General features: G+C 36.5%; 1 long non-coding RNA gene across 2 annotated transcripts; it reads left to right on the top strand.

Moving 5' to 3' along the window:
- Positions 1 to 2,077: 2,077 nt before the first annotated feature.
- On the top strand, positions 2,078 to 16,617 carry LOC143222666 (uncharacterized). Of its 2 annotated transcripts, XR_013012402.1 has the most exons (4): positions 2,078 to 2,397; positions 8,158 to 8,274; positions 13,075 to 13,219; positions 14,533 to 16,617. It is a non-coding gene; the product is annotated as an uncharacterized LOC143222666 (long non-coding RNA). The 2 variants fall into 2 exon arrangements; XR_013012403.1 differs by lacking the exon at positions 8,158 to 8,274 and having other exon boundaries at positions 2,103 to 2,397.
- Positions 16,618 to 22,209: the final 5,592 nt, after the last annotated feature.

Below are 22,209 nucleotides of genomic sequence, written 5' to 3'. Positions count from 1 at the left end.
TTTTCACACACAAGTACCAGTGGTATGATGTTGAGCATATGCGAATCAGAGTTAATACTAATGTGGAAATGTGACAAGGTCTCGCCACAATCGTTCCTTTATAGATATTGTACGCTTTTTTGCATGCAGACAACATTACAATGGTGATTATTTGGTCACTTGATTAAATACTCTGATTCCCTACCTGAGTCATTCTTGACAGTCATCAGTCTAAACTGGACTGATGTATCAGTGAGGACTCTGCATGTTAGGTGTCAAAACACTTGAATATGCAAATACCTCATGAAGAGGTGTGTTTGTCAAAGCTCTGAGCATCAAACTGTGTAATGGAAAGATGTAAAAACAGTAAATGACCACTTCTAGTTTGAGCCCACCTGTTCGCAAGGTGGTATTGCTAACCATATCATACGAAATAGAGAAAACTTGGTCTGTTCATAGATTTCTAGAATGAAGAGGAACATTACTTTGATTAGGAACCATGTTAGTGACCTTGACTACGTTGAGTTGGAGTAAACTAGCTTGCTACATTGACATATGGTTAGTTGAATATGGAATCTGACAATTAGACTGGATCACTAGCTCTCTTAAACAACTACGTTAAGGATGTAGCTCGCCTTGACAGTTCAACAAACTACTTAGTACTGACCTTTATCATCGACATTTTGGTGAAACCATTCCTTAACAGTGTGAAGAAATGGTGGAGTCAGAGAGGATGGTAAATAATCTTTCCAAATCCACGGCCATGTTGTACATACTCAAAAATAGATGAGCTGATGAGGGCGGGACATCACCATTATCAACAGGCGAAGAAGAAACAAAGAAGTACCTAAAGAAAGGGGTAATCCTTTACAAACATTCCAACTTCACCAGCCACATAAATACTCTGACAGCTAGAGCTACCAAAAGCAATGCTGTGAAAGGTGCAGCTGTAAATCGAGCTGAAGAACAGAACCTACTTATTATATTGTCTATTCCATCTTGAATTATACAGCATCGATAACCAGTTTGATTGCTGTATAACTTGATAAGACTGAAAACGTACAAAACATGCTTAAGACTGGTCACAGGAAATAATTCAAGTTCTTCTATCAGTGCGGCATCACGTAACACCTACAGCATATGCAAGCAAAATTATACTCAGAGCATTGCAGTGTAAAAAAAAAAAGAAATGCATTGAATCATTATCCACCACAATCTAATCTTAGATATTTTAATTTAGCGTAAGTGGAAATGGAAAGCATGAAGGAAACTCTCTTTTAAATAACTAAAAGCAATGAAACATAAATAGGCAATGTCACTAACAATACTTGCAGCTGACTCACAGGATACACTACATTAACATTGAGATTGATTGACCATCAAATGGATGGCAGAAAGCAAAGCAATTGAACAGCAAGATCACCATATGGATATACGTACTAACAAAAAGAAATCTGAAAAGCTTAGAATCGACGTTCCCTTATCAAATGCAGCATAACTCTGCTAGCACGATATTAATCTCCTTTGCATGTGGTAACCACATAAGTTCTTTACCTACATTCGGAGAGAAATATGCTGCTAAAAATTGAAAAACCATATGATGTAGCTATGAAAAACAAGAAATGGGATTCAAAGTGTGGTATAAAGCTAGAATATCGCTGACAACATCAGTATAGGAATTTTCTTATGCTTTTTGCAAGAAATAAAGTTGTAAATAAGAGGTCAACAGTTGTTGCAGGGACCGCGGAACCCCACACTTTTGGCTAACAACCATTTTTTTCAATAGTGCAAAAAAAATGAAATGTCGCAGATAGATAATATTTTGATTCTTGGTTAAAATGAAATTTTCGTTATTCTGTTGCTTGGTACATCCTGCTGGTATCAATATCGTTTGTTTTACCCTATTTAAATTCCTACATGACTACACGAGGGGTGACGTAGGTGCGCGACATAAAAAAAAAAAAAATAAACGAGCGAGGCCTACCGCGTGCGTACGGATCTGTACTACATACCGTGCCCTGTTTTTGATTGCACATTATGGCCGTCATCTTACAGACGTGTAGACACACACTATATCAATCATGTGTGTGTTGTATGGGACTGTGCGCGCGTATTGTTGTGTGACTTCAAATAGAATGTGACGATGTTTTTTTTATTCGTGGACCTTGCGTGCGTGGTGGCGAGCTATCACAACACACACGAATATATGCATTCTAAGAACCGAAACAAAACGTAACACAGTATGCATAGACATAACGTACATGTGTGCGTGATAAACTACACACGAAGTTGGCTCAGACTAATTCTAAAACCTACCAGGCGTCTCATTACGACTCCAAAATTTCCCTCAGATGCCTTGATACAGAATTTAAGCTCAATATGGATCATGCTTTTACCAGTGAGGATCAGGAGAGTGAGGTACAAAATAAACTTAGATTAAGAATTGTCAATTTGTTCTTGGGCAGTTATGTTATGTATTGTAGCCTTGTAAGTTGTAGGATATCTATTTACAAATAAGCATTTAATAGGCCTACTGTGCACAACTCTGACACGCGGGATGGTTTTAATCAACTTCGGACACTCGCAGGGGTGTGGGGTTTTCTAAATTGTTAACTTTTGTTAGATTTGAGCAAATCCAATGAGAATGATGTTCAAGGTAATCCCACTTAATAAAGATCAGTAACCATGTGGGTATGAGTAATTATTTATAATTATTAATCAAAAAATATTAATAAAAGTTTAGAGTGGCAGCCCTGAATTTGATATTCAAAACATAAATAGAAACATGACCTGTACGTGAGACTGGTCTAAATTGTCAATATCCCGTTTCACTCCCCTCCCCCAATGCAATTACAATTTTACAGTTAAGATTTCCAGAAAATGCCGAGTCTTTGATAATTAAAGAAACGAGAACATTGTGAATTCCAAGAATATGAACTACATTCACAAATCTATGTACAGGCATACAACTTTACGCACAGCTTAGTTTGATAAAGTGAAAACACAACACAAAGTCATTTGGTTTGAAACATATTACTAAAATTTCATGTGTTTCGTGTGGCCTTAATCAAGTTCCATGTTTAATAATCAGGCTATGTCCACAGTCCTGTAAAATGTTTGATAACCTGAAATCTGGATCTTATATGTGGAAAACTTGAACATTTTGTGTCTGCTCAGTTAAACATGGTTAATTTTGCCAGTGGTAATAGATTCAGTGATTGTATCCACCAATCACATGGTCGGAAGATATTTTGGATTTAGCAGTGTGTAGCTGCCGTATCCGCCATGTGGTCACATTCATGTGTGCGTTCAAACTGCGTGGACGGGGTGGGGGGAGAGGTACTCGCCTAATGGGTGTATGCCGCTCTAATAGGTTACTTTTTCCCAAGAAAACCATAAACATGGAGTATGATTTGTGCCGGAAAATCCTTAAATATGCCCCCCCAATCCATTTTGACCTAAATATGGGTAAGTTTATCGCTCAAAATGATATTCTTACAGTTCTCGCCCGGAGTTCTCGCACCGATTCTCACTCATGCTCGATGTGTACACGTTGCGCACACCCGTGATTTTTAAATGTTGCACTTGAAATTTAAGAATCACGATCACGCGTGTGCGCACGGCTCCGATCCCTCGCCAGCCGGTCGGCCGCACGCAGCTAACTAGAAAGCTTCGTACGGACCGGTGCGGGATGGGTATGTTATCAGCTAACTCGGTAGCTTCATATAGACCTGGATGGGTTCGTTATATGGGGTAATGACTTCCTGCGTATCATGGAGGATTCCACAATGGATGTGAATGTCGAACGTACCCCATAAAATACCCTTAAAATGGGTCAATTGTTCTTCTTAAAAATCCCTAATAACACTGGTTTACAAAGAAATTGAGGCAAGCACAAAAACAGCTGTTTTAACCTAATTTGGGGGTGCTGAATTCAGATTTGAAATCCGTTTTTACTCATCACCTCTAGTTTTTTAGATATGCATACTGTACATTTTGTACACATACTGTACATAAAGGCGCATATGCATTCAGGGTTAATTTCTAATATTGTGTGACTTATGTCTTCTCTTTTAGTTATTATGCAATAAATGTAAGTGATAGCATTACATTATATATATATATATAGCTATATATCAAGACGGATTTTGGCGGTTAAGCGTAGCCAACACGTCTCAATCAACAGCCAGTAGTGCACTGGCAGTCAGCGCAGGAGGTTGGTGTCCTTCGACAATTGTGTTACACAATCTTTTGGGTATATATTTATATTACAATTTCCAACGACGCACATAATTATTATTGCCTTACATATGATTTAATTTTACAAAGTACTGTTGCTTTCTCTGTCTCTGGGATAGTCGAGCTGTATCCCAGCATTACAAGCGGAAAGACTGGGGGTCTAGAAGCACTTTCGTTCCTGGCGAACACAGCGTCAAAGAGAATCCTCTGGTTGACATGAAGAAGGTGCTTCTTCCTCCTCTTCACATCAAGCTTGGTTTGATGAAGAATTTCGTGAAGGCCATGGACAAAAATGGTGCTGCCTTCCAACACTTGTCTACTGTGTTCCCAGGTCTCAGTGCTGCTAAGCTCAAAGAGGGCATCTTTGTCGGACCTCAAATCCGAGAAGTGCTGAAGGATACTGATTTTGAGGAGCTTCTTACCTTAAAGGAACTGAGAGCATGGGAAGCATTTAAGTCAGTCTGTAGTGGCTTCCTTGGTAACACACGCGTACCAAATTACCAAGCCTGTATTGAGAAGTTGCTAAAGACTTATGAGGATAAGGGATGCCGAATGTCACTCAAAATTCATTTTCTCCATTCCCACCTCAACTTCTTCCCTCCAAACCTTGGACCAGTGAGTGATGAGCACGGAGAAAGATTCCACCAATACATTACGAAGATGGAGAGCAACTACCAAGGCAAGTGGAACCCCAGCATGATGGGAGACTTCTGCTGGATGCTCTTGCGTGACATCCCGGAGGCAAAATACACCAGATCATCTAAGAAAACACACTTCTAACTGTCTGCGGTACTATGAATTGTGTACATTGTGTCATCCAAGTATATTTATTCGGTCAATGTTCTTTATCTATCCTGTTTTATCTGTAATAAGCTGCTGCAACTGTTGAAATAAGCACGTATATACTCTGTATATACTAAAATGAGACTATTTAAAAGCCAGAAAACTAGAGGTGATATAGCAAAACTGTTTATAAATTTGAATTCAGCACACCCAAATTAGTAAAAAACACCTATTCACATTCTTGCCTCAGACAAAAAATATTTTTTTGTAAACCAGTGTAATGGGTACCCTTTCTGCCAAAATGACCCAAATGAAAATATAGGGCGATTTGAATTGGGAAACGTCCTACAGTCATTTCGTTTCGTATTTCAATAGGTCAGACCAAAGCCCCTTCCCAGAAAAAGAAAAATACAGTCATCGATGGAAAAGTTCTGTGGTCCCAAGCTGCCTGTTAAACAAGGGAAATGTGAACAAACTATACAGCAGGCAGAGGTTCAGCAAAGCGGGTCGTCAGTAGAAACTGTTGGTCTATCGACAGCTTCAGAAGGCATCCATTCTTCTGTAGGTAGCAAAGCAAGTATGGATGACAGTTTACATTACAGGCGGAATTGATAATCCCGTCAAAACCAAATCAACCACAAAATTTCCAGTACCCCAAAAGGGAATGCAAGCAATTCAAAGGATCATTTCAGCCGTCATGGTACGAAGAAGTTCCTTAGTTACACTACATAGAGTTTTCAGATACGGTTCTTTGTCACACCTGCTTACTGGCAGAAAAAGAGCAAGGAATCGGCTTTCCTCCGAGATGGCTTTTCAAACTGGAAGAAGGCAAGGGAAAAGTTTTGAGATCACCAAATGTCGCAGTGCCATAAAATGGCAGAAGAGAATGAAATAGTTCTTCCCAAAACATGTTCTTACATTGGCGAAATATTGGACATGACACTGGGAGAAGAGAAGAAAGAATCTAGAAGCAACATGGCCAAAATCATCGAGAACTTACAGTTCTTGGCGAGACAGGGACTAGCTTTGCAAGGACACAGCGATGAAGAATCGAACTTCATACAACTTTATCACCTCAGAGCAAAGAACAATTCTAAAATGATTGAGTGGCTTAAGAAGAAAACCAACAAGTATGTTACACATGATGTACAGAACGAAATATTAGAGGTAATGGAATTGCAGGTGTTGCGAGATGTGGCGTCTTGTATCAGAAATGGTCGTTATTTCTCCATCCTTGCCGATGAATGCACTGACGTTGCAAACAAGAAACAGCTTACAATATGTGTTCGATGGATTGACGACAATCTGGAACCCCACGAGGACTTCATCGGATTTTATGAAATCCCCACCATAAAGACAGATACTATCGTATTGGCCATCAAGGACGCGATAATTCGGATGAACTTGACCCTGACCAACTGTCGGGGCCAGTGCTACGATGCCGGATGTCCTATGGCTGGATCACGAAGAGGTGTTGCTGAACAAATCCTCAAAGATGCTCCTGAGGCACACTATACATATTGCCATGAGCTTGCCTTAAATTTGGCAGTATGTGACGCAAAAAAAGGGTCTAAGTTGTTAGCTGATACTCTAGATATCACATACGAAATCTGCAAGCTTATAAAATTTTCACCAAAGTGTCAAGGTCTGCTCGAAAAAATAAAAGCTAACATCAACCTAGAAACAGCAGGTCTAAAGGTGATTTGCCCAACTCGCTGGACAGTTCGCGGCCAGAGCTTCGACTGCATCATTGCCAACCACAAAGCGCTTCTCTTGGAGTGGGACGTTTGTCTGGAAGATCATCTAGACTCTGAAATGAGGGCACGAATAATAGGTGTCAGATTCCAAATAGAGAAATTTGAATACTTCTCCGCTCTTCATCTTGGTGTCGCCGTGTACTCTTTGACGGACAATTTGTCAAAAACATTGCAGAAGACCTGCATGTCTGCAGCACAGGGGCAACAAAATGCAAAACTGGTAGCAGGTGTTCTTGATAAAATGAGGAATGATAGTAATTTTGACAAGATATATGAAGAAGTGCACCGAAAGGCAATGGAGCTCAACATTTTCGAACCTCAAATGCCAAGACAGAAGAGAGAGCCCAAGCGTTTTGAGGTAGGAACCGGTGAGCCATCGTTCCCGTCGTCTCACAAGGAATTCTACAGAAGGCAGTACTTTGAGGTTCTTGGCCTTGCCATTAACGCAATCAACCGTCGTTTTGATCAGCCAGGCTTCCAGGCGTATCGACATATGGAAGATCTTCTCTTGAAATTTCTTTGAGAAGAGGATACTCCTGATGAGCTGAAGTACTTGGCGGACAAATACGGTGATCATCTGGACATCCTTTCTCTCAAGGCACGTCTACCTCTCCTCAATGGACTGTTACACGGTGACTCTGAAGATCGTCACTTTGAATGCTTCAACGACATTTATCATAATGTTTTAATTATATTTGTTGTAAATAGTCTGCTATGGCCGAATTATCATTATTTTTACTTCTTCTACATACTTAATGTAAACGATATGTTAGATCACGTTCTGTGTCTCTATTACAGTTTCTTCCATGTCAACATTTAATGCTTCAGTAAGGTACATCATTAGGCTATTAAAACAATGAGGTGGCATTCAAAGATTTATAAATATAACGAAGTGATCTTAACACATTTGCATGGGATACTATGTATGTGCCTTGCATTGTTCCTGTAGTAGACGTTATTCAGGGTTAGGTAAATACAGTTTTCTTTCAACGTTTAATGTCAATGCTCAAGTTATTCTACAGAATAGTAATTTCTGGTGTAGAATTGAATGTTGGTAGGAGACCAGGGTTTATATATTATTTTGTAAGTTTTTGAACTTTAATAAGAGACCCATCTATTATGTATGTGCTTAACCTGTAGACGGTGTTAGATTTTTTAATTAGTTCTATGAAGTTTCTTAGTCTTCTTTGTGGGTACAAAGTTGTAATAAAATGTAATAGTGAGTTTCTAAATGTAGGGTTTTCTCCCTAAAAAGAAAATTGTTTACTTCACGTCTGATATACATATCTTGATGTGTGAGTGTGTGATTGTGTGCATAATAATTCGTAAATATATCAGTTAGAAGCCTCTTATAAATGAAGTTATTAATGACAAGAATTTTATAATCTTTCTTTTTCAGATATATCATCAGAGAAAACAAAGCAGGTGGAAGTTATTAAACCTTTAAAATCCTGCTTAAAAAAAGCATCTGTTGTTATGGGAACCTTTGACTTTCCTAACGAACATACTGTATGAGGTACTAGAACTTCCACTTATTTCAAAGGTTATCGCCTTGTGATTATTATACTGTGACGATTATTCTTACCATGTATAAATCAAAAGTAGGCGATGTCTAGTTCGGGCCGGCATGGCCAGGTGGTTAGGACGCTCGTCTCGTAACCTGAGGGTCGCTGGTTCGAATTCCCCTCTCACCAAATACGCTCGCTCTTTCAGCTGTCGGGGCGTTATAAAATGATGGTCGATCCCACTATTCATTGATTGAACAGTAGCCATAGAATTGGCTGTGGTTGTTGTTGACTAGCTGCCTTCCTTTCTTCTTGTCTTACACTGCTAACTTAAAAACGGCTAACACAGGTAACCCTCGTGTAGCTGTGGGTCAAATTCAAAAACAAACAAATCCATGTCTAGTTCTGCATATTTAAAATCAGGACGAATAGTGAATATAACTGTCGTTTTGAACGAAAACAAAACGATTAAAAGAGATATCTGTGTTGTTCGTCCTTAATTTTCAAGTGGTAGATTAGAAAGTAGCTGGTGAACACCATCCGCTACAAACGTATGAGCTACTGTAATCGAATTACGTGTTTTCACCGAACTCTCAGCCTGAAAAATCAACAGAGTAAATTCACAGCAACATAATTCGAACTGCGAACCTATTTTAATTCCTAAGTCACGCTGATAAGAGAAACATAAAAACATTCTGTATGTGCACCTAATTAAACAGCAAATCTACTGATACATAAAATATAGATCAACTAGATAGTGAACCCCGAATAAACATAATTACTCATAATTGTACTTCCACTCGAAATAAACGTTTATTCATGTTGCATTTATATTACACTTGAAATATATAGTTATGTATATTAAATGTATATTGTAATTTGAATACACAGTCCACTCTTCTGAAATAAATTCAAATCTACTTTAAGTTTGATTCTTTGACATTAAAGATTAAATTCTTTAACGTACTAATTTATAATATTCAAATGATTTTATTATATTTAAAAAATAAACAAAAATAAACAAATGTGTTTTACAGTCTGAAGAGTATGAACCATAACTAAGTTACAAGTTCTGATGGACCAAGTGGTTAACGAATTTTCTCTTAGGTTGTCACGTACGCAAAGTAATGTTATCTGTATACACACACTGCTGGCCGAAATCATAAGGCCAATGAACATAAGGAAAAAATAGGCATTTTGCGATGTTAGACTCAATCACTTATTTGAGTAGCACTTCGAAAGATGAAAATAAGAAAAGGAAAAATAAAAATAAAAAACATTTTCAGCATTTTATAGGGAAAATGTGAACACTATGAAATTAGCACAAATACTAGCTGGCCAAAAGTTTAAGATAATACCAAAAATAAGTCCTAAACAGTGTAGGAAATGCCCAACAAAAGGTCTCAGAAGTAAGTTGCACGGCCGTCATTGCGAATAATTGCAAACATTCGCTTTCGCATGGTCGATATAAGCGTTTGCAGAAGGCTGGCTGGAATGTTATTCCAAATAGTGAAGATGGCTTCACGATGATCAAACACTGTTTCGAATTGACGTCCATTTCTATAGACTTCCCCTGCCATACACCTCCAAACATTTTCAATGGGTTCAGTCCCAGAAAACACGCTGGATGGTCCAAAGGAATCACGTTATTCGCCATGGAAAAGTTCTTTGTCCTGACATTGGCATTGTGGATTGCAGCGTTGTTCTGCTGAAAAGTTCAGCCATTTCCACACAAGCGAGGGCCTTCAGTCAATAAGGATGCTCTCTCCAACATGGCAATGTAACCAGCTGCTGTTTGACGCCCCTGCATAACCTGAAGCTCCATTGTTCCATAAATGGAGAAAGCATTCCAGATCATGATGGAACCTACTTCATTGTGTCGTGTATAAAATGTCTCCGGTGGGATATCATTATCGTACCAGTAACGTTGGAACTCATTTGGACCATCCAGGTTAAATTTTTTCTCATCAGAGAACAACACCTTTTTCCACTTTTCTACGTCCCATGTTTGGTGCTTCTCAGCAAAGTGTAACCGAGCTGTTTCGTGGTGTGGAAGGAGCCTTGACCTTTGAAAACGTTTACAGATGTTAAAGTTTTTTTTTCTCGTAGATACCGTCTTATTATTCTTGAGCCGCATTCTGCGTCCGTAAGGGCCTTAAACTGGTTCGACGATCAGCTGGTGTCTTGCCGGACAACCCGTCGAATCGTCCTGCTCAACGCCGGCGAAATTTTCTTGAGCCGACCACATGAAATCCTCGTTCCGTATCCCTCGGGGTCTTTTAAGAAATTTTCAACAGCAGTTTTACAACGCCCAATCTCACTAGCAATGGCACACTGAGAGAGACCTTGCTTTGCAGCTCGACAATCCTGCCACGTTCAAACTCTGTCAGCTTTTTAGCCTTTGCCATGTTTTTACCCAATGTAAAACAGGAGATGTCAGTGGGAAATGTTCTCAACGCTTTTGCTTGAACATAAATTACTAAATTTCGTTTCGTGTTTACCGATTAATGCTTCGTTTCAATATGGTCTGAAGCTTTTGACCAGCTGGTATTTAGGCTAATTTCATAGCGTCCACATTTTCCATATTAGATGCTAAAAGAGTTTTTTATTTTTGTTTTCCATTTTCTTATTTTCATCTTTCGATGCTTTACTCAAATAAGTGGTTGAGTCTAACAACGCAAAATGCATATTTCTTCTTTATGTTCGTTGGCCTTAAGACTTTGGCCAGCAGTGTATATTAGACGTATATTTATATTGATAAATCTCATTATAGTTGAAAATAATTTAACATTAATATTATTTGTTCTCCACTTGTATTCACCGAAGTGTCGTTAAATTATAAAAATAACAAACCATCATAGATTTATATCAAGGACAGAATAATATTTGCATTAGATATTGCTAGGCGAAAATATTAAAAACTGCATACGTGATACTTAAAAATAAGATGAGTTCAATGTATTCCTAACATTTGTTAATCATCAAAGTTTATCCTCCTATATACAGATATCGATTATTTGATGAAAAGAAATTTATTCCAGGTAAATTTTATACAAATATATCTAATTAAACACTGGAATATCCCACCTTTATTTCGTAGATTTGAACTCCCGTCATACCAAACACACTTTCAGTTCAGCTGGGGGGGGGACTGTTATAATATGATGATCAGTCTCACTATTTATTGGTAAAAGTGTAACCCAGTTGTTAACATTGGGTGATGTTGATTATATGTCTTCCTTTTCTAGTTTATAACTCCTAAGTTAAGGACAATTAGCGCAGATAACCCACATGTAGCGTTTTGGAAAGTTTAAAAAAACCTAGCCAAATGTAGCATTTATGAAGTTACGAAAACTGGTGAAGTACTGAATAAACATTTTGAAACTAGAAAGACGTTTCCATATGTTTTCTAAATCAAATAGGACACGTTAGGTTTTAAAAATATGTGTATCGGTTAATGTATATTATATATTTTTCTTTATAGTTGTTTTTCAATCACCATAGTGAAGATATATATTGATAGATTTGAAGAACACACACCAGTGATGTGTATTAGTTACTATCAAACAGTCATGGTGTTATAGTTGTTCGTTTGTTTTGGAATTTCGCACAAAGCTACTTGAGGGCTATCTGTGCTAGCCGTCCCTAATTTAGCAGTGTAAGACTAGAGGGAAGGCAGCTAGTCATCACCATCCACCGCCAACTCTTGCGCTACTCTTTTACCAACGAATAGTGGGATTGACCGTCACATTATACGCCCCCACGGCTGGGAAGGCGAGCATGTTTAGCGTGACGCGGGCGCGAACCCGCGACCCTCGGATTACGAGTCGCACGCCTTACGCGCTTGGCCATGCCGGGCCAGTTGTTTGTTTGTTTTGTGTATTAGTTGCTATTAAACAGTCATGGTGTCATAATTGTTTATTTGTTTTGTGTATTAGCTACTATTAAGTAGTCATGGTGTTATAATTGTTTGTTTTGAATTTCGCATAAAGCTACAGGAAAGCCATCTGCTCTAACTGTCATTAATATAGCAGCGGACGACTAAAGGAAAGGCAGCTTGTCATCACCACACACCGCTAACTTTTGGGCTACTCTTCAATCAAAGAATAGTGGGATTGACCATAAATTAAAAATTCTCCCACGGGTGAAAGGGCGGGAATGTTTGATGTGATGGGAACTCGAACTCGTAACTCTCAGATTACGAGTCCAGTGCCCTCCTACCCACGTGGCCATGCCGGGTCAGCTAAACGCAACCATTCATGTCATCTTTTTTCTTCAATACTTTCTAAGTGTCGATTTTCAATTATAATTTTATCTGAAACTTTAATTATTGTATTTGAAAATAAGGAAAACAAATTTTGTGACGTAGTTTACGTGACCCTCAAATACACATTGAATATTTAGTCAATATTTATGCCAACATGTAAATATTCTAGCACGTTTAATTTCACAGGACGAACTTCAAGATGTAAAGTACATCACATCTACTAAACCCTGTGTTATCGAAGTATTTCATGTAATATCAGGACTCTTCAGTTTAGCTGGTATACGGTAGATCTAGTAGTTGTTGAGACACTACTCGTGCTGTCAAATTGATTGAACAATATTTTTTTTATGTTTGAACTTATTTAAATCATGACATTTGTCAATGTTATTAAAGTTATTAGCCACTAAACCTAATGTCAGGATTTATCAGTATAATACAGTTTATATAAATAAATATAGATCTAAAGATCTTCTCTGATGAAATTCACTTTTGTGTAAATGTACCAAAACAAATTCAGTATTTGTAATTATTGTTTCTATTTCAGTGACAAAAAATCCAAAAAATCTCTGAAGAAGTTTCTCCACCGTTTACGAAAATCTGTTTCTCGTGAAATGGAGAAATATTATGTTTCGTCATTTTGAAGATCTAAACGATCATGTGACACTGAGGTAACCAATGTGTGACGATCTGTAAGTATCTGGTTTTTTATGATTTTAGTAGGATACTGAATTTTTATACTGCGTATATAGAACGTGATGTACTGTATTACAAGAAGCAAGTTTAAATTCATTAATTCATTAATTGTAGCTATTAAGAAGTGGTGGGCCATGGCCTTACCGCTTTCAAAAACCTGCGTTTCCGACTACACACGACTGAATAATCATTATTTCTTAGATGACGATTAAACACTTAAACTTTGTGGGTAAGTGGCTTTACAGAGAATGTTGGGTTTGTTTTCTGTACAACTGGAAGTCGTACTGACTACTTAGACATATTTTACCTGGTGAAATGACGATATTTGGTTAGTAGTCAAGTTATTACATAAAAGTGTTCTTTATACAATAATCATTATCTGATCCACAAAATGGTATTATTAGCATGAACTTTATCGGGGCACCAGTGATCTAGAAACAAACTCCTTTTGATATTATATGTGTAGAGAAAGATAAATTCTAACTTACAATGGATATTTAGTTGGTGTTTTTGGTTTTAGACTATCATACATTTGAACAGAAATATGTTAAAGGTCGAGAGTTCATAATTTTCCTAGCCATTCTGGAATGTCTCTGAATAGATTTATACTGATAATTTCAATTGAAATTACTTACTGGATTTATCTACATTTTGGCTCAAATTGTAGACACTAAGAGACACTTGTTTTTATGTTTTTTACCAACATCCGTGTGGCATGACACTAATTGCATACTTTAACTTTTAATCCATGTTAATATAAAAGAAAACAACAATCTGTACTTTAACTACAACTGTTTTCTCCCCACGTGACGTATCAAACCCCACTCACGTCACTCTACACCGGAGTATACTAATAATATGGTATCAATTCTCAACCACTCTCCGAATACAGAGCGCCTCTTTTTATTTTAATTGCGGTGTAAGAGAGCCTTTGGTGATCTTCTGTTTTAACCATTTGCAATATTATACTGTAGGGTGTTATCTGTCTGTCTCTCAGTCAGTAAACACTAAAATGATGCCATATAAGGGGTACTTAACGTTATAATTTGTACTGTCGTGACGTTAGTGTAACGTGCACATGCCATAAATCACGAAAAGAATTATAAACTGTACGATACAACACAACATGACGTATGAACTTGAAAAAATATTTTTCTTACTCTTCATTTTGTTTTTATCTGCTGTTGAAAGAAAACACGTTAGAGGTCGTTTATTATCTAGTTTATTAATATATTTCGTAAGTTAGAAGTTAACGAAAGATAAAATGATTATATATTCAACTTATTATTTTGTAGTTAATTCATTACAGGGAAAACAAAACTAACCTGGCAAGTATCATGGTATAATATCTCAGAAAATAAGGTAAGAGATAATTTCAAAATACAATAACAACTATTTCTAACTGATGATTATGTTTTACCAAAGGTCGAAAGGATGAAGTTATTAAAAGTCAAAATTTACCTTATGTAAAAGTTACTGTTATTGTATTTTAATATTATTTATTCAACCTAGCAGGTTCCTTACCAGATATTAGTGGCCCGACATAGCCAGATGGTTAAGAAACTTGACTCGTAATCTGAAGGTTGCCGGTTTGAATCCCTGTCACACCAAACGTTCTTGCCCTTTTAGCTGTGGGGCATTATAATGTGATGGTCAATCCCACTATTTGTTAGTAAAATAGGAGGCCAAGAGTTGTCAGTGGGTGGTGATAACTAGCTGCCTTCCCTCTAGTCTTACACTGCTAAATTAGGGATGGCTAACGCAGATAGCCCTTGAGTAGCTTTGCACGAAATTCAAAACAAACAAACAAAACCGAACCTTACCATTTAATTAAATTATCCTTAAAGACAATAATATAATAGAATAAGTAAAATTAAAAGTATATGTCAGTATTAAGTTCCTAAATAAAACCCACACATTACATCTAATGAAACATGAACACGTAACTGTTACACTGATCTAAAACCACTGTATTTATACTTATGACCTGAAAATAAATACTAAGTATGAAATACCAGTGATCTATTGTTAACACTGTTGCTACAAATACAAATGTTTAAAAACCAATTATTAAAGATGTATTTATATAAAAACGTTTAACAACAAAATCATTATCTCTGTAGGTTTTTATATTGCCATCCAAGTAAGTCTGACAGAAATGAGGTAAGTATTATGATATTTATTCAATCTGGAATCCTATCCCAGCATATTTGGACTTGGATAGAAGATCGTCACAGTACGTTAGAGATAACAACTTTCCTATTGTTCTGCAGACTACTGATCTGTCTCTTGAAGAGGTTCAGAAATTAATCAGTATCTTATCCAATGCACTTTCTGATTTTACTACCTTGGAAAACATTTCAGTATTTCTGTACAAGCTTTGGCTACTTTACATCTAAAGTCTGATATATCAACAACTTTGGTACACAAGAGTTAGAAAAGAACTCTCACACCCTTCAATGAAGCTTCTTGGTTCTTCTTCATAAGGTAACAAATAAAATTAACAGCGTTATCTTTAACTATTTGCTGGGCTCGAGGGATAGATTGACTTCCCTCAACATCAGGATGTTTGATGGAAGGTATTTCATAACAGTGAGATCCAATAGCTCAACATCTCCATGCAGAGGCTGACAAAGATGTTTCAAACCGATAAAAGCTAACAGTGAAATATCTGGTCTCTTCTTTCGAGTATTTTCAATCTGATGATGACTGTCAAAGAACAAACATTTTTCAGTTTCTATTTTTGCCAGTTCTGTTAACTGCTGGATAACATGTTCAATGAGATGTATATTAAATTTCGGAGTAAAACCTTCCAATAAGGTAGTAAAATCAGAAAGTGCATTGGATAAGATACTGACCTGTCTCTTGAAGAGGTTCAGAAATTAATCAGTATCTTATCTGCTTGTCTGCTGACATTATTTTGTTTTACTTCTGGGTTCTTTCTGGTTCATTGACCAGCATTGAAAATATTTCCAAGCTAAAAACCCTATAGTTAACCTCAGCATGTCGTACCAACCTATGCAGCCATTCAACCATTTCAGCAAATGATCCAGTTGTAAAACATTTCAGTATCTCTATACATGTTTTGGCTACTTTACACCTAAAATCTGATATATCAACAACTTTGGAACACAAGTGTTAGAAAAGAACTCTCGCACCCTTCAATGAAGCTTCTAGTTTTTTCCCAAAGACGGGTATCAAGAGCAAAAAGTTCAAGAAACACATGTGATGAAAACGATTCTCCAAATCTATGTGGTAGATTGTGTATGTACATATTTCATGTGAAGAGTGTTTAGAATAGGGACACCTTAGAGATGTCTCGCTTATTAGAGTTTAAATGGTTTTTAAAATTCATGCTGATATTGGTATTGGTAGAACAGATTGTGTATTTTTAAAGTGTAATAGATTGTGTATTTTTAAAGTGTAATATTTTAATGGTTTTTAAAATTCATGCTGATATTGGTAGAACAGATTGTGTATTTTTAAAGTGTAATATTTTACTTTATAAAATGCTGATATTGGTAGAACATATTGTGTATTTTTAAAGTGTAATATTTAAATGGTTTTTAAAATTCATGCTGATATTGGTAGAACAGATTGTGTATTTTTAAAGTGTAATATTTAAATGGCTTTTAAAATTCACGCTGATATTGGTAGAACAGATTGCGTATTTTTAAAGTGTAATATTTGAGTTTATAAAAGTGTAGAGTGAGGGAATTTCTCAGTTTTTTAAATAAAATTACTTTGAAAAATTGGTTTTTGGTCTGACCTGAAATTAGTGTCCATTAGTGTGAAGTAAGGAATAGGAGCAGAATTGGAGAATACTATCAAACTCCAAACCATCACACTCCAAAGAAAAGTGTTATTTCTTCAGTTTAGAAGAGGGCAATTAGCACATCTTCTGGTGTGATTAGCAACAAGACCTTTCAAAATCCTCTTGATGTCAGTGATATTCCCTTTGTTGAACCAAACTGTGAGAAAACAAAAGACAGATAAGGGAGAAGACAGTTGCATTCCCTCTTGTCTAAACTGCTAAATTAGGGACGGCTAGCGCAGATAGCCCTCGAGTAACTTTGCCCGAAATTCAAAAACAAAACAGATATCAAGACAAAGCTAGTTTAGACGCTATTTAATCTTGTATCAATCGACATTTTTTTATTTCAAACTTAAGTAAAAGTTACTTGAATCATTAATTGGTTTTCAAATCAGAGACGGATTAAGCGTTTTACATCGTATTTGAAAAGATTTTATCTTAACGTTTTTAAATTTCTCTTTATTAGTTTTACTTTTTGAGCTAAAAAATAAAGTTTGTAGAATACCTGTTGTGGGCCTGTCGCAGATACCCCCTTGTTAAGTTTAAACCCACACACAAACATATTTTATTTAGTGAATAAAACCCACCATCAATTCTTGAACCTTCCTTTCATGTCGTGGCAAAAACGAGAAAAAGATTCAGTTCATTGTTATTATTTTTTATACCAAAAACACTTGAATAACATTCAACATAACCATTATGATTTATTTGTTAGAATTATGAATTGTCAGTTTGGGAAATCCTTACTTATAGAAAATGATGAAGAGTACTGGGACAGAACATCAGTTTCATCACTGAAAGGGCGAGCATGTTTGGTGTGATGAGGATTCGAACCCACGATCTTCAGATTGAGTCGAGTGCCTTAACCGCCTGGTCATGCTGGGCTCACTCGGGAGTTACAAATTTATATAAAATTTAGAGATTTATAGAAATATCTGAGACAAAATAGAAAGAACGATAACACACAGAACAATATTTATTAGAAATACAGGGTGTTCGGAAAGTCACTGTGCACTTATATATTTATTAACAGACATGTTTCAATATCGAATAGGAGGTAAATATGAATGATAATTGCAAAAAATGTTGAAAGTGACCCCCCGTTGGCATCAATACAGGCTTGGATCCTTTTTATTTTGTTTCTAAACATCGCTATCAGTTGCTGGCTTGAAATAGACTGAATGAATGCTGTTATCGCTGTTTTCAAAACTAAACAGTGACTTTCCGAACACCCTGTATAATCTCACAAAAAAAGCAGATTACAATTGTAGTGTGTTATAAAATAGAAGGAAAGATAGTTTCACTTGATAACGAACCAGTAGACAGTAGAGATCAAACTTTAACAGAAACTGAAGGGCGGTCTATAACAGGATAATTACCACAGAGAAATAGCAAGCTTTTCGTGGAGCTGTTGACAGTTTAATCCACACTGAAATACAAGGATGAAGGTAATATTGACAACAGTAAGATACACATTTAGTACGAAGTAATCCAAATGGGTGTATAGCCACTACAAAACTACCACTGACAACAGGTGACAGGATGAAAGGTTTTAAGTGACAATGAAACACACACAACGAGATGACCAAAGTTAGAAACGTGTACTTTTAGCAGGTACATTCTATATCGAATTATCTAGTAAGGATGAAAGACATTTTGTTTGATGGGATAGAGAAAAATGGATCAATGGAATATTCACAACAATGGTTTGGATTTCACAATTAACATGTTTTACGCTGAATAGTCTTATATAAAAACTGAGAAAATTAATTAAAAGGCTTAGCTGAACTGTGGAGAGTAATACGGGACATTTGTAACGATAATCCACAATTAAATATTGACAAACGGTAGAGCAGCATGAGAATACGGTGTAATGTTTCATGTGATGAGAAGGTCTCACATCAAAATGATAATTACGCCCCTCGTCATGTTGACAAAACGTTAAAATTCCTTCACTATAGATCTCTTTTAGTAGGATGGTCAAATTCCTGAACTAGCAACGGGGGGAGAGCAGTGGGGGAAATGTCCCAAGCAACAAGGGGTAAGCAGTGTTAGAAATGTCCCTATCAACGGGGGTTAAGGAGTGGGGGAAATATCCCTAGCAACGGTGAGTAAGCAGTGTCGGAAATGTTCCTAGCAAAGGGGGAAAGCAGTGTCGGAATAGTCCCTACCAACGGGGCGTAAGCAGTGTCGGAAATGTCCCTAGCAACGGGGGTAAGCAGTGGGGGAAATGTCCCTACCAACGGGGGTTAATCAGTGTCGGAAATGTCCCTAGCAACGGGGGGTAAGCAGTGTCGAAAATGTCCCTAGAATCGGGGGGTAAGCAGTGTCGGAAATATCCCTAGCAACGGGGTAAGCAATTTTGGAAATGTCCCTAGAAACGGGGGTAAGCAGTATTGGAAATCTCCCTCGCAACATTTGGGTAAGAAGTGTTGGAAAGGTCCCCAGCAACGAGGTGTAAGCAGTGTTGGAAATGTACCTAGCAACGAGTGGTTAAGCACTGTTGTAAATGTCTCTAGCATCGGGGAATAAGCAGTGATGATGATGATGAGACTTATGATGATACTGATGATGATGATGATGAGACTTATGATGATAATGATGATGATGATGATGAGACTAATGATGATAAATATGATGATACCAATGATGATGATGATGATACTAATGAAGATGATGATGATACTACTGATGATGATGATGATACTAATGATGATGATTATGATATTAATGATGATACTTATGATGATAATACTAATGATGACACTAATGATAATGATGATGATTATGATGATACTAATGATGACACTAATGATAATGATGATACTTGATCGTCAGCTTTTAGATTATTATAATCAAATCACAAGTTCGCCAGTTCTAAGACTATAATAATTACATAACTTGACCGTCAGCTTTTAGACTATTATGATTACATCATTTGACCATCACTCTTACGGTATACTGAAAACCACAAAGTGCTTGCGCGATTTGTTTCTGCAATGGGATGCGAACCACGAATCCACAATCCAACACGCTAAGTGCTAAATCACGTCCTGCCCAGAGAGAACGAGCGAGCCACATAAGAGGAAAAATGTACTTAAGTAAAGACAAATGTTGGAAGAGAATTCTTCTTTAGATACGGTGTGTTTTGTTTACATTTATATTGCATTAAAATATTGTAAATAAACAATGTATATCAAAACTTTGTGTTCTGATATCATTTGTGTTATTTATACGATAAAACTTAAATCATCAATCTCATACACTGGCACAGTTTTCTTTATTCTTATACAAGACGGTAGAGTACGTTTTGACACCGGAAATCCGATAAATATCTTTAATGGTTTATGTGCAACATGTGTGTTTCACACTCTCACGCTACTGTATAAAAGAGCAATATTTAGAATGTGAAATTATATTGAAAATTGCTTCGGTCACGGATGACGTTATTCACAGTTCTTGCTCCTAAAGGACAAGAAAGGATGTTTTGTTACGTACAGGAGAAAGTTATTCGTCAAGAAGAAAATGATCGAAACCGAAAAAGTGCATTGATTGTCTACCGAGAAACCACGATAGCTCAGAAGAGAGTTTTAATATCAATAACAGTGGTTGTACACGCACGACACAACCTCGGACATGCGCATTTTATTTCACAGAAGATGTTTATCTTCTGTTTACTTACGAAAGCTTAAAGAAATTTAGGTGTATGTTTTTTTGACAACACTGGGAAAAGTCGGCTATTTCTATAATTCGTTTTTGGTTTGTTGTTTTTTTGACGAACTTTAGAAACATTTCTATCTCAAAAATCTAACCGCATCTTGACCATTTGGCACGATCGCGAAATCTAATATAAGAATCAGAGTACTTTATTTCTATGAGGGAGTTAATGTGGACAACATTACATTCGAGAAAGGTAGTGCCACAATAAAGATTTTCTATCAGAAATTGGGTCAAAGATAAAACTGTCTCAGGTCAACACTACATTCCAAAAAAGGTGGTGCGGAAATACAGATTACCTATTAGAGATTGGGTCAAAGATAAAATATTTCGGGTCAACACTACATTCGAGGAAGGTGGCGCCGCAATAAATATTTTTTATTAGAGATTGGGTCAAAGATAAAACTATTTCAGGTCAACATGACATATGTAATTGGTTTGACTATGACTAATTTCTTCAATTTCATGTTTCTTGGAAGCAAGTGCACCTTTGATATTGATATATAAGACTGTGAATTTAAGATATTATACATCCATTGATCAATTGTACAGTTAATAATCTGTGACAAGTATAGTGTGCTGTGTGTTTTATAATTGTTTACCATCAATTCTATACAGTCTTTGGTATTTCTTGATTTTAAATATTCTGTAATGAAATATTTTTCTTCCTCCGTTATTTTTTTATTTTCCGCCAAAAGGCCGACCCGCCCTCGCCACTTTCTGGAAAACGCTATCCTAAGAGGTTTATTCATCTTGTTGAATGTTTTAAGGAATATGATAGCACTTAAAACCGATAAACATAAGAGATGAACTTTTATATACACGTTAAAAACATATTAAATACATATTTAAATACATTTTTTTTCATGTTGGAATTTTACACAATGTAAAATATTTACACCTTTTCGTGATGACGACAAACCCACTTGAAGTAAAAAATATATGTCAGGATGGCTGGTATGAGTATTAACACAAGAAAAGCAGAGAACAACGTTTCGACTTTCTCAGGCCATCTTCAAACTAATACCCGTCATGAAATATAATTTTACAGCTCTTTCGTAAATCATTTGTCAATGTAAACTTCATTTTATAAATTGGCCGAATTTTAAGAAAGGGATTTGTTAAATGTTTTAAATTTTTATTTCTACGCTGATAGGTTTTGATAAATAACATTCTCAGAGGAGTAAAGGCAAATTAAAAGTGGGGACAAGGTTCATTTGACCAAGTAAAGTGAGGGAATACACAAAGTCGTGCATACTGAGGCCAGAGTTTAGGGCACGCTTAAGAGCCCAAGAAGCTCTTTATTCGTTCTCCCACTTTTCCTGACAGTTTTCTGAATTTTTGTGCCCTTTAAATGGAACATATTGAAAAATAGGGATTTCCTGCACTGATAACAGCTGTATAAAAATAAATGTTACAATCAAAGAAAAAACAGCTTTAACTGTTCTCTAGACA

The sequence above is a fragment of the Tachypleus tridentatus genome, chromosome 8 (genome assembly GCF_004210375.1).
Source record: "Tachypleus tridentatus isolate NWPU-2018 chromosome 8, ASM421037v1, whole genome shotgun sequence".
Lineage (NCBI taxonomy): Eukaryota > Metazoa > Arthropoda > Merostomata > Xiphosura > Limulidae > Tachypleus > Tachypleus tridentatus.
This window is presented reverse-complemented; position numbering and strand designations above follow the sequence as displayed.